Below are 14,284 nucleotides of genomic sequence, written 5' to 3'. Positions count from 1 at the left end.
AATTCCTCTGCAATCTTTTCGTCAGTGTGGAGCACCTCGCCTTGCTTGGTTCGGATCCTTTCGATTTGGGACTGTTTTTTGTCAGCTCTGATTAGATTCGCCAGAAGGGCACCTGGTTTTTGGCCATCGCCGTATTGGCGGACTTGGTTGGGGCGGCTTAAAAATTGGACCTCTCGATCTGCTGCAGCATTGAATTTTTGCAGTTCGATTTTCAGGGCTGCGGCGGACTCCGGGCCGGCCATGTTCGTGTTCTGGGTTTCAAGATGCTTTAATTTGTCTTTGCTGGTTTTGAGCTCGCTCCTTATGAGTTTGAGGATACCATTTTCTTTGGCGTGGCATACTCCTCTAATAAAACATTTTAAAGACTCCCAGATGGTGCCTGCAGAGGGGACCGAGCCCAGATTGGCCTCAAGAAACACGTCCATCTCCTCCTTCAATTCAGAGGCGAAGACTTCATCACGTAGCGAGCCCCCTTTAAAGCGCCAGCGTTGTAATGGCGGAGTGGGGTTGGATGGCATAAGTTTAAGGAAAAGTGGTGAGTGGTCTGAGAGCGTTCTCGGGTGGATACAGCACCGGCCACATGTCAGGGGCCCGTTTTTGGAGGTGAAGAAATAGTCGATCCGGGAGCTTGTGTTGTGGACTGCAGAATGGAAGGTGAAATCTCGCTGCTCCCCATTAGAGACTCTCCATATGTCTTGGAGATCAAACGCTTTGCAAATTTCTTTTATTTGGAGACAGGCCTTAGAGGGTGGTTGTTGTGAGGCCTTTGATCTGTCTCTTGTAGGGTCCAAAGCCGTGTTCATGTCCCCACCCCAGATGATTGTTGCAGGGTCATGAGTGGAGAGCTGAGTTAGCACCCAACCGAAGTTGTCGGGCCGTCCACATTCGGCGCGTATTAATTGATGAAAGATATTTTCTGTCCTGCGATGATGCCACACACTAGAATCGCCCTTCCCTCGTTGTCTTTTGCCGTATGAAGTAACCTGAAACTGAGCCTCCTGTGTATGAGGATCGCGACTCCTCTTGAGTATGTGGAGAAGGATGAGAAGTATCTGTGACATCCCCAGCTCTTGGCCCACTGATGATCCTTCCCTGGGGTGAGATGAGTCTCTTGGATCAGAGCCACGTCTACTTTGTGGCGCCTGAGGTAATGCAGAATTTTTCTGGTTTTAGCAGGGATATTGCTGCCTCTTATATTCCACGTTAAGACATTGAATGGGGTAATTTAGTTTTTATATGGGGCCATTTTGCCATTTCAGTGGACTGCGGAGGACTGGTTATGCTCAGACTAGTGCCAGGGTCGATGTTCATGGGTGGGGAGCCCGGCTGAGGTGACGGTGCAGATGATGGGCCAAGAGCGGGTGAGAAGCAGGGTGGTCGGGATCTGGAGGCGCTGAACATTCCCAATGAACTCTGAGGGCTCGAACCGCGGGCTAACCCCAACAGGCCCGAGACGTTACTCTCTGTAGGGTGGGCAACCCCCAACTGGCCCACCGAGAGGTCCCTCATGAACCAATAAACAACCAAAATAACCCCTGGAGCCACCATGCCGGGGGGTGAAAATTCACCTCGGCGGAGCAAGCTCCACTTGGAACGAAACAACTTAACAGTGGCTGTGCTAGGGGCGCTCGGGGCTTCCCAAGTGACCCCAACGGTCGATGTGCTAGGGGCACCAGGGGCTTCCCTGGTGATTCAGCCCCGACTTACGTATAGTGTATGTGATCCGGTGTATTCAACAACGTGACTATGCCTGCAATGAACCATGTGGTTCCACTGTTTTATGGAGGGTTCCTGAGGTTTCTGTCTCTTTGAGGTTTTGGCCGAGCCTGGTTCTGTACTGGACAACCCAGTTGATCCAGAAAGGTATTGGCTTCTTCGGGGGAATGAAAGAAGTGAACTTTCTCCTCGTGAAGTATTCTGAGCCTTGCGGGGAATAGCATTGAATAGGTTACTTGACTGTTTCTAAGTCTCTGTTTAACATTGGCGACTGTTTTCCGCTGAACCTGGACCGCCGGGGAGAAGTCAGGATAAAAGTGGATTGTGTCCCCCTCATGCAGTAGTTCGCCTTTTTCTCTGGCCAGTTGAAGGATGGAAGTTAAGAAGTCTTGCTACGATTGGCCTGGGTGGCAAGCCTGGGGCCGGTCTGGACGAGGGTACCCTGTGTGCTCTCTCAATTATGAAGGTTTGGGATAGAGCGTCACGACCAAATAGGGCTATGCAAAGGGATTCCACGAAGTCCTCCTTTTTCCCTTGCACTTGGTGCTCTCTCACACCCACTATCCGTAGGTTGTTCCTTCTCGATCGGCCCTCCAAATCCTCGCATTTATCAATAATAGATTTAATTTGCCTTTCAAGTTGCGAGACTTTGTTTGTCAGGGTTGAGGAGTTATCATCGAGATTAGACACCCTTTGTTCCATTTCGTTCATGCGTTCAGTGTGTGAGTCCATACGATGTTGCATCAAGTCTACTTTGGAAGCTAGACCATCCATTTTGCTATTCAGGCTACCGATGCCGCTCTTCAAGTCCAGAAGAATTTCTTTGATTTCGGACGGATTAACTGATTCCTCTTCTTGGATTGGACATGCTGAAGAGGGCGCCTGGTCTTCCTGAATGAGGGGTGCTTTTTTGGTTGAGCTGCCGTCAAAGTTAAGTTTTCTCTGGGATTTATCGTATTTTCCCATCTTGACTGAGGGTTTGGAGGGGGCTGGTGGGGCGCGGACTGCCCTGCCCAGGGTGCTCCGAAGGCTCTTCACTAAAAAGGGTTTCTCGTAATGTCCTGAGAGTACTGGTCTCGAGAACCTTGAGAAACAAAGCTCTTGCTCTAGCCAAGTTCTGTTCCCTCCTGATCGGGAAGAAAGGTGGGGGAGGGTCTCCTGGAACGGGCCCCCGTATCAAAGATGATGCTGCGTGCGGTCCCGGGGGAGGGGGTCCGTGCTTGTATCTGCGGGTATTTTCAAATATTATTTAGGTTAATTCACTTGGAAGAGGAGGATGGGGGACCCCTGATATCGCCGGGGTGTCGCTTCGGGACTCTGTTCCGATTTGGAGTTCAACTCGCCATGCTGCCGTTGTCAACTGGAGCGTTGGGGCCAGGAGAAGGTGGGCTGGCGAAGTGCGGCCCCCCGCGGCAGTCAGGCGGGCCTGCCCTCCGAGGCGCACCGGCGGAGGGGGGGAAGGCCCGAGTCCGTGTCTCCACGGAACAGGGATGGCCACGACCTCCCTCCCGCTCCTTACCTCCACACGTGGCCGTCCGCTCGTACTCCGGGCTGTCCGGATCGTGTCTGCGCTTCGGCCCTCCCGGGTTTCACCGGATCGCTCTGATCGCCCCCGCCTGCGACGTCTCGCTGGATTCTGGTGCGTACTGTCTGATCTTCGGATGGGGGGGGGCAGGGATGGGGCGACGGTGACAGGTAGCTTCGCGCCCAGCCTTCCGGGCTCTGGTGACGGTGCCCCCATGGCGACCGGGTCCCGGCGGGAACACCGGATCCTCTGCAGCTCTGTCGGGGGGGCATCTCTGTTACGCCTCACTTGTTGAGCACGCCAGGTCTCCGTGCAGGAAGTCTCCGGGCCTCCGCAGGGGGGCGTCGGCGGCCGCACTCTAGCCTGCGCCCGGCAGGCCCGCAGGACGCAGCCCGGCCTCTAGACCCCGCCGGCCGTGTAATGTCTTGGAGCGGCCGATTTTCTTCCAAATTTCGCGTGCAGGCAGCTGGGGTTCGTCGTTTTACCGGGGACGTGCAAGGAATACGTGGAAACACCGAAAACAGCAAGGATTATGCAGGATTGATGCGGGGCTGATCGGGAGCCTACGCCAAGGCGGCCATCTTGGTTGGCCCTCTAGCGCCCTCTAGAAGGATACTATTATTGAATCCTTACAACATCTAGTTGTCTTTTGTGATAACTTTGAGACCCTGAGATTTAGCATTCTTGGAGCCTACTTTGATCCCTTCTCTTTGCTGGCAAGAAAGACCCTTTGGTCAAGGTGTATGTTAGGCAATAGTACCAAAATGACTATAAAACTTACTATGCTGCTGTATGAAATTGATAAGAAACTGAAAGACATCAATCTCTTATGTTTATAAGTTTAAAACCACTAACAATTAAGGTTCAAAAAGGATGTTATGATTTGGCTATGAGTATTTTAGTTTTGTAATGTTTTTGATTTAATTTTACCAAATATAATAAAATAAAAAAAATTAAAAAAATAAAATAAATAGCCCCAGCACACACCATCTTATAATAGAGTGCTGGAGGGGTTACATAGTATCCCCTGTGTCTAAACACTCATGTAGCAGTCAAATGCTACGCTTTCCTATTGAAAAGGCTGGTGGCAGTGGTTTTACAACGAACTACCATGATTTTTCCTGACCGCGAACACCGGTAGCTAAAAATCACGGGAGCCATGTTTTTCAAGATGTTTAAATGGGTCCTGGTCTTCTTTTTTCACCGTTTCTTTTTGGAAATGTCCTTCTAGTGTTTGTCTCTGTGCGCCAAACCAGGTTTGGTCCCTTTGTTTGTGTGCCTTTGGCAGGCTTCAGGACTGAAGTCTGCCCTTGGCATCTGAGTGTCTGGGGTGGGCAGGAAGTGACGGAGGTGCCCGAAACTCCCTTTGCCTAGTCTCCTAGTAGACCCAAATGCACTCTGGCGTGATTGGCTGGCTGACTGTCTGGCAAGGACAGCCACCCTGCTGGTTGAGTGACAGCTAGGCTGGAATGAAAGGGAGAGAACTGTTTAAAAGGCGAGTCTCTGGGACTGGAAAGCAGAGTCGACCACTGGAACGAAAGAACCGAAGAAGAGCTGGAAGAGGACGGCTGCTGCAACTCCTGGACCGTTGGTTTGCCCGGTGAAGCCCTGCTGCAGGTCCGAATGGCCAAACTCCTTCAAGGACGGCTTCTTCCTTTGAGTTGGTGGGACCAATCAACTCGTAAGACACCTGGATACCATTCTCAAGGCTGGTTAAGATTAACCAGGGAGAGGGACACCAGCTTGTGTTCTTGAATCTACAGCTACTGGAACTGAAGTGACTCCATCTTGTTTGCTTTCTTCAACGATCCTGTGCAGTGCAGGAGCCCCCCGATGTCCTCCCTCTTGTCCCCACGACTGAGGCTCAGGAACAGTGAGATCTGTAGGAACTGCCAGGAACCAACGACTTCAGCAGCATTTGTTTCTTCAATATAAGGTACTGTGCTAACCCGATTGAGAGAACGAAACTCTGGCGGTGAAAGTGCGTGAAACTTTCCCATTTTGCAGGCCTAATCAGCTTGTGACCCTACATATGATTCTTTTTCGCCTAAACTACTTCTGAGAACTTTTGCAAAGACTTCACCATTTGATACCAGAACTGTTCTTTCCTATCCAGAACACTAGCCCATTGACTTTGGCCTAGGCCTATTGACTTGAATTGAACTCTTCTGGTGAACTGACACTATTTGCACTGTCTTGCAAGTATATGGGATCTATTCTACTTACCTTGTCCCTTTTGCTTACTTCTAAGTAATTGAATTGCCATTTTGCTCCTACTTCAGGGGAGCTCAAACTGTCTCAATTCTTAGAGTTTTGTATGGAAGTTTATTAGTGTATGATATTAAGTTGCCTCCTTCTAGTGAAATGCTTTCTAAATTATTGTGAAATAAATTAATAAGTGTTTTACCAAGAACCCTTGAGTATGTGTCTACTTGAACCACTGCGATTGAAAGACTTCTGTGTAACCTCTTGTACTGCTCACATTCACTCTTGAGATAAGCCTGGCTGCTCAGCTCGCTACCAAAAACTGTGTGGTACAGACTTATACCAAAGGTTGGTTTGACTTGCACTTGTAGTCCTAATTGTATGTGGTGGTCCCAGAGGGTACTGCATGCAATTCTTCCTAACAACGGACCGTATGTGTTTACTAATGTTATTGTTTCATTGCCTATGGCCCCTGTCACTATGACATATCTGCCGTCTGGGTCTATGTGTATGGACCCAACTTTGAAGTTAATGGACTTATGTATTAATGTGATCACCCCTCTTGCCTGGGATGAGTAACTATTGTAGTATCTGTTTTTCCCCCCATCTTGGTGCTATTTGTCTGTGCGTTGCATCTAGTGCGTGTGCCTCGTGCAGCATAACTATGTTAGGTGAATGTCGCTTCAAATCTTTCTGACTTTTATCAGGTTGTTTAGCCCTTGTACGTTCCATGAGATCAATTTCAAGCCGTCAGCCATGTTTATCTGCTGTAAGTTTCATTTCGTCAATAATGATCATGTACATCCTGTATTTCGTCTGATCAGTCCCATCCCCCACATGCAACTTTTCACTCTAACTTTTTTAGCCCCAACTTTTGAGCCTCTATGAGCTCTCCTTGTCCCATTACTCGTTAACATTGTGTCTTTTTGTACCGTCCCCTCCATCCCGCCACCTTCACCATCTCCCCCAACCTGATGATGCATTGCCCCAAAAGCTTTGGAAATTCCCCAGGGCGCCCCGTTGATCGCTATGTCCCCCTGGCTCAGCTCAAACGTGTCCCCATCAAGATCTATTATTTCTTGCCTGTATACCTGGTTTCTATGCTGTCCCACTGGATATTCATCTGATTTATTATGTCAGTTCAATCATTCTCGTCGCCGCGGTCCGCCTTGTCTCTCGGCGGTCCATCCGGTTCTCTAGTCTAATGAGATAGGAGGGCGGGTATAGAGACCTCTATGTATGTTAGTGACTCGGCCAGGCTTTCAAAGAAGTGCGCCCTACCCCCATGTTGAATCATCAGCTTAGTGGGAAAAATCAAAGAGTATGGTACTCTGTGTGCTCTGATGAGGTGCTTCACTGACTCGTATGCCTTCCTTTGTGCCTGCACCCCCAGAGCAAAATCCAGATAAATGTGTATGTTGCTGGATTCAAAGCGCAGTGTCCCCAATTCTCTTGAGAGTCTAAGGATAGCATCCCTATCTCTATAGTCCAGCAATCTTGCAATTATTGTGCATTGAGGTGCGCCCGGGTGCTGGCAAGCGTACAATGGGCTCTTTCCACCAGGAATTTAGAGGAAAGCTTAGCCGGATCGAATAGTGTTTTAAGGTGGTTCTCTACAAAAGGCTCCATTGGGCCCTTACACGCCGCTTCGGGCACCCCCACCACTCGGATGTTGTTGCGTCCAGACCTTGATTCTAGATCATCACATTTATTCTTCATCCTGCTGAGTTCTGTTTTGATGGATGTTAGATCTCGGTTGTGGCGGTCAAGAGTATCCTACGTCGTACTGACCCTTGTTTCCATCTCGTTAATATGACTGCTCTCTTTCTCAATTTTCGCTTTCAAGGATCCTATTGTAGTGAGGATGTCATCTAATTTAACATTAATTGACATACATCTGCTTTGCATTGTCTGCAGCAAATGATCTTCACGAGAGATACCTTCTCCGGCTTCCACTAGATTTGCATTAGGAAGGCTGGTTGTTTCCGGGGATGAGGGACGGGGACCGGCAAACCAGTCCATGGGGCCTTTCTTCTTGTTAGCTCCTTTCGTCATGATTCCGAGTGTGCCGGGAACTAGGCCAACTGTGCAGGTCCGCCGCCAATGTCCGATGTCGGTTCTAAGTTTACAATGACCTGTACTTTCTGGACTTGCCTATCAGTGATGTAGCAGGGGCGGTATTTTATGTCAATCCACTCTATCAGCTCCCTTTCGGCCACAATAATTGGTGAGTTAGTGGAGTGCGACAAGTGTCCCCCGTACCGTATTGCTGTGGGTCTGTTGCAATATATAGCACGTTATTCCAGTGTCTGTGGCGGATATTGCAGATATCCCAGCTGTATCAGTACAGCTTTCCTCAAAGAACAAATGTTGGCTAGATGGACTGGAATCCTTTCAGAGTTGCCTCCAATTTAAAGTTGTATCCCAGCCTCTACTTCGGCTAGGGACTATTATTAACTCTCAGTCTTTACAAGTAGATGTTTCACTATTTCTCCAGTGGGGTTGCGATGCATACTGCTCAGTCTTCGCCTTTGTCGCAGGATATCTGCCCCTTCTGCCGTTGCACCGTCACTGGTGATGTCGTGGTTCCTTTATCTGCACTTTGCACGTGCTGGAGATCTGCCCAAGCTACCTCTACCTATTTCTAATTCTGTAATCGGGTGGTTTGCTTATTCAGAGTGGGCTTGATGCTCTGCTGGGTTGGGCTTGCCTCCCATTTACTAGGGCTTCAGGGTTAATGTTGTAGGGTGTCACTACGCACCTGGACGTTGTGCGGGCCTCCCAAGAAGCATGCTGTCATGTAAAAAGTTTACTGGGCCTCAATACAAGTTTGGCGGTAGCCTTGCCGGCAAAACTGGCAGGCTTCTGCCGAGCTTGCAAATTTTACTGGCGCCTGGGAATGGGCAATTAGCGGGTCATTACAGCTTCGCCGGACCCGGTAATTGCCCATTCCCGGGCACCAGTAAAAAATGCTCCCCATTCCCATTGAGCCCTGTTGGGCTCAATGGGAATGGGGAGGCCGGATGCACCGGCACCATTCAGAATGGTGCCGGTACATCTGACATGTTCTGCTCACGGGTGCCGGTCCACCCGCCAGGGCAGACCTGGCCGGCGAAACAGCACCCCCGAGCATAACTCGTCGTTTGCCAGTACGGTAACAACGGTACTGGCAAGCTTACTGGTATCGTTGTTTCTGTATCGGCAAACTTGTAATGAGGCCCAATGTCTTACACAGGGGCTCACCCAGCAGTGTTATATATTTGTTTCACCCAGTATAGTTACATTTATCCAATGTGAATTCCGTGCACTAATTCAGTGTTTCCTGATGTAAACTTTGCCCAGTGCAGGGGGCCAAGACATGAATCTGGATGAACAGCGCCACTGGAGGGCCGGGCCATGCCGCAATACGGCAGGTCCTGGCCTGGTGACAGTTTGGGGCCTCCCACGTGTACTGTTCCTCAGCTTGGAGGATCTCCGGCCATCTTGCGCGTAGGACCGATATTTCCTTCCACACAGGATCAATATTCTAGTTTGTGGCTCAGTGGGGCATACAATAATGTTTGTTTCTGCCATGTACTCAGACCCGGTCTTCTGTGTTATACCGGGCGGCTATGCACCACGGGGGATCAGTTCACTGCAGCGCACTCACCGGCCAAATGCTCTGCACGTGGGCCGTCTCTCCTGGCACCTCTCCGCTCAATACCACGGCACTTTGCGGCGACGGCACCCCGCTGGCCTCTCCGGGCATCCCAGAGCCCTCCTCAAGGGATTTCCTCAGCGCAACAGGTCCGCCGAGTCGACGCTGGTCACCGGCCTCCTCAGTCTCACGCTGCACCTCCAGAGCAATATCCCTCTGAACGAATCGCTGGCATAAAGTCGTTTCAGGAACGGCTTTCCCAACTTGTTAGCTTCGGCAGGAGTCAGCTCCACCCCTTCCTCAGTTCAGTTGCGGCTTAGCGGTCTCACTGGCACCTCCTCTGTCGTCCGAGGGCTATATCTTCGGCGCAGCTGTTTCTAAGGATCCTGCTGTTGGACCACGGGCACACAATCACGTCTCTGCTCCGATTCTTTTTCCAATTTGTCAACGTATGCACAGCAACAGATTTATTTGTCTAAGGATTGTAGATGAAGACGGAGCCTCACAATCAGGCAGCCATTACACTCGGCTGCTCAACAGCGCCCCCCGAACCTCTGATATTTGCTGAAAGAGAGATAGAGTTCGCTTTAGCTTGGCAGAAATCTAATGAAGCGCTGTGCTTGGATTTCTTGGTGATTGATTTCTTTAAGGAGGAGCCACTAATATGGGTACCTTTCCTGCCAAAATTATTTAATGAAGTTCTTGAGAGGAATAGAATTCCTAGAAGTTGTCAAAGTTCGGTCATCATTCCAATATTTAAAAAGGGGGACTCTAATGTTCCCTCTAACTATGTGCCTATATATCTATTGGATTCCTGTGAGGAAGTGAAGGTGAAAACAGAGGGAGCACAGTCTGCGGCTTGCATGGAAGGAAGAGGTTAATCAAGGTGTGCGAGACGGTTATGAGATTGAAGGACTGTCAGGCATGAGCCCAGGTGCGGAAAGGCAGAGATGGGTTAATGGGTTTGTTCTGTCTTTCTTTAAAAAGAGGAAGAGGCCTGCCAGGAGGGGGAGGTCATGCCACCAGGAGCGACCGAGGAGGCTGCAGGTAGCGGTGCAGAAGAGGCGCTCGTTTGGGCTTATTAGCCGGCTGGGCAAAAGGTACCGGAGGACCGACGTGAATGGACGCGGCTGCAGAACGGAATGACGTATGAACAAGGTAGCAAAGCCAGACTCTCGAATAACGGCTGGAAGAGGCAAAAGAGGAAAACAAGGGATTACCACACGGAACGCCGCCACCGAGGGAGCAGGTGAGCCTGCCGAAGATTGTATGGGACATTGGGGGAGAAAGGAGGAAAGCGCCACGTGGAACGCCTCCACAGAGGGAGCAGGTGAGCCTGCAGGATAGAAAAGGGGTTCTGGGCAGGAAAAGGGGTGAACTCTTAAGCGGAATGCCGCCACTGTGGGATTTGTTCAAACCAGGACAGTTGGTACCAGGACTTTCCAAGTCAAGGACTAACATAGGGGAATTGGGGCACAGGGCAGGGGGTGAGGGAACCACTGCTTTGCTGCCAGAATGTTGGACTACGCATAAGCAAGAGTTAAGAATTAAATAAAGAACCGCACGCAACTTACCTTTAGACTCAGCGTACTTTGTGTAACGAAACCCAAGTAGTTACAAGAGGTGGGAACGAGGAGATAACACCATGGAGGGTCTGCTAAAAGCACTGACGGAAGGGCAACAGCAACTACAACATGCACTACAGATCCAGAGGCTGCAGGCCCAGGCCAACAGGCAAATGTTTCAACAGGCCCTACAGGAACAGCAAGCGCAACTAGAGACATGGCCTACATATATATGATGAAGGTCGTCCTGGAGCGGCTAGGTCATGACGAAGAAACATATAGGGTAAAGTTCTGGAAGTTGTTACCCCAGGAGATGCCACGACAGTTATACTATAGAGTAAAGGAGATGGCAGACAAATGGCCACAGCCAGCCACTACTACTACTACCCATGAAATGGTTGAGAGAATCATCCTAGAACAGTTTATGGACGCCTTGCCCATCCCGAGAAAAAGGGTGGGTGTAACAACATCAACTTCCGAGCCTGACAGAGGCCGTCAATATAGCCTCACCATATCAGAAGGACGGTCAGAGAAGCGTACAGACACATGTATCAACTAATAGACTGGTGGGAGGGCCATCCAACCCTCCTAACTGACCGGGTCTGTGAAGAGGAACAACAGCAATACCCTGGAAACCAGAGACTGGAGGTGGAATACCGGGCCGGATGAATTTGTTACCCCCACGGAGCCCACACTGCTATGAATGCGGAGAATGGGGACATATTGCCTGCCACTGCCAAAAGAAGAGCAAAGTGGAGCCCATGGATATTGGGCTACTTGGTGTACAACAGGTAGAGGCCTGCCATGGAGAACAAGGCCCAATCCCAAGACCCGAGTACCCCTATGTCTGTGAGGCTGAAGTGGAAGGAATCCCCATGAGAGCCCTGCTGGACTCTGGTAGCCTGCAAACGGCAGTCAGCGCCCAACTGGTAGGTGGTGGGGAAAACCGGGGAGAACAAATACTGATACGTTGTGTGCATGGAGATGGAAAGTATATCCTACCCAGGATATCAGCGTAAAGTTGGCTGGGGAAAACGTAAAGGTCAAGGCCTCTGTGCTACCTGTGCTCCCTGAACCTCTAGTGGTAGGATCAGATGTGGCACTAATGCCTAAACTCATACAAAGCATCGAAGAATATTGGTTGGCTAGCGCTCTCTTCCAGGGAGAAGAAATTGCGTCTCCGGCCAGACGCAACCCAAGTCGGGCAGAAGAATTGTCAGTACAGAAGAAGTGGCATGAGCAGGTTATGACGCTCGTCGCTCTCGATTTAAAGATAGATGAGCAAGTTAACAGCTACCGGTTGGCACAAGAGCTGGACCCCACTTTAAGAAATGCCTGAGTCACAGCGCTCGAAGAAGAAAAAGTCCAAGGTACCCACTTTATACAAGAGAAAGGTCGGTACTACTGGGTGTTACAGCAACCTGGGGAAGAACCCCTTAAACAGCTATTGGTCCATAACAAGTTTCAGCCTACAGTGTTGCAAGTCACTCATATATAAGTGGAAGAGGGCCACTTGTGGTCCGAGAAAACTTTACAGAAAATCCTGCCATGGTTCTTCTGGCCTGGAGTGTACGGGGAGACACAGCGGTTCTGTCAGCAACACGAGGCGTGTCAGAGAAAAAACAGAGCTAACATCCCGAAAGCCCAGCTGCAGAATATGACCCTAATTATCATACCCTTTAAATGGATAGGAATGGACATTGTGGGGCCTCTTGACCCCTCCAGTAGAAGGCATAAATATCTATTGGTAATTGTGAACTATGCTATCAGATACCTGGAAGCGTTTTCCCTACGGAGCATCACAAAGCAATAGATCTGCAACGCCCTAATGTCTTTTATTGCACGAGTGGAGATCCCCAAGGAGATCATCATGGACCGGGAACTAACTTTATGTCATCCATATGCAAGTGTGTCAAACCCTCCCAATAGAACATTTAAAAATCTCTGTCTACCATCCACAAACTTATGGTTTGGTAGAACGGTATAATCATACGATCAAACAAATGTTGTGGAAAATGATGACATCCACCAATAAGGACTGGCAGCGAATGGTACCAGGGATCCTCATGACTCTTCAAAATTCTCCACAATCCTCCACAGGGTTTTCCCCCTTTGAGCTATTGTTTGGACGGCAAGTGAGGTCCCTCTTGAATATCCTGAAGGAGGAATGGGAGGAACAGCCCCAGCAAGAGGTATCCATGACCGAATATGCCGCCAAGTTGACGTAAAGGGTATCGAAGCTGCAGGCGGTCGCCAACACGAATTTGTAACAAGCACAATGGGTACAGGAGACCCAGTATAACCGAGGAACGCGGCTGCAAAGTTTTAAGGCGGAGAAAAGGTATTGGTGTTGATCCCATCCTCAGAGAACAAAATGTTGGCGGCCTGGAGGGGCCCATATACAATAGAGCAAGTACTGGGACCGGTTACATACAAGGTCCGGCAAGAAGACCAACGATTCATGGTGCCAACCTATCACATCAACTTACTGAAGAAATGGTTGGAGCAGGTCACGGTGGTTGCCCTAATCAGTACGGATCCCCAAACTACCCCAGAGATGCATTTCGGATGGGACCGACTTGGGTTAGAGGTTGTTGCAAATTAGTCCAGACTTAGGGAAAGTGGAAAGAGAACAACTTGACCAGCTCATCGGAGAGTTCCAGAAGATATTCTCGCCCTTGCCAGGGAGGATTACCAAAGCATATCACGAGATAACCCCCCCCCCGGAGGACCAAAGTCAGGGTACAGCCCTATAGAATTTCAGAAGCTACGGTGCAAGCAGTGAACAAGGAGATACAGTCCATGTTGGCAATAGGAGTAATAGAACCCTCGCATAGCCAATGGTAATCTCCCATAGTTTTGGTGCCTAAACCAGATGGGAGCATACGATTCTGTATGGATGTCCGAAAACTAAACGAGGTCTCCAAGTTCGATGCCTACTCGATGCCCAGGATTGACGATCTACTGGAAAGGCTTGTGAAAGTAGTGTATCTCACCACCATCGATATGTCAAAAGGGTATTGGCAGATCCCTCTCCGGCGGGGGGACAGAGAAAAGACAGCCTTTGGTACCCCATCTGCTTTGCACCAATTTACGGTGCTACCGTTCGGCCTACATGGGGCCCCTGCAACCTTTTAACATCTCATGAACTCCCTCCTGAGGGGACACAAAGAGTATGCAGGAGCTTACCACGATGACATCATTATATATAGCACTTCCTGGTGCTCCCATCTGCGGCATCTGTGGGCCGTGTTTAAGTCTTTGAAAACCACCGGTCTCAACATCAATCCCAAGAAGACTTCAGTGGCCTTCACCCATACTAAGTATTTAGGATACTACTTCGGTCAGGGCACCATTCGGCCTCGACAGGACAAGTTGGAGACTATTGATCAGCTTCCTTTCCCAGTCAATGCCAGACAAATCTCGGCTTTCCTGGGTTTCGTAGGCTACTATAAAAGGTTCATACTGCACCTTTCAACATTGGCAGCCCTGCTGATGGATTGCCTACAATTCACCCGGACCACCAAGGCCAAGGATAATCAACGAGAGGCCGAACAGGCGTTTAGGGATCTGAAGAAGGCCTTAGCAGAACATGCCGTGTTGCACTGTCTGGATCATTGGGCGCCTTTCTTCTTG

Source organism: Ambystoma mexicanum, chromosome 7p (assembly GCF_040938575.1).
Source record: "Ambystoma mexicanum isolate Mex_15411 chromosome 7p, UKY_AmexF1_1, whole genome shotgun sequence".
NCBI classification, from domain to species: Eukaryota; Metazoa; Chordata; class Amphibia; order Caudata; family Ambystomatidae; genus Ambystoma; species Ambystoma mexicanum.
Note: the sequence above shows the minus strand (reverse complement) of the source record.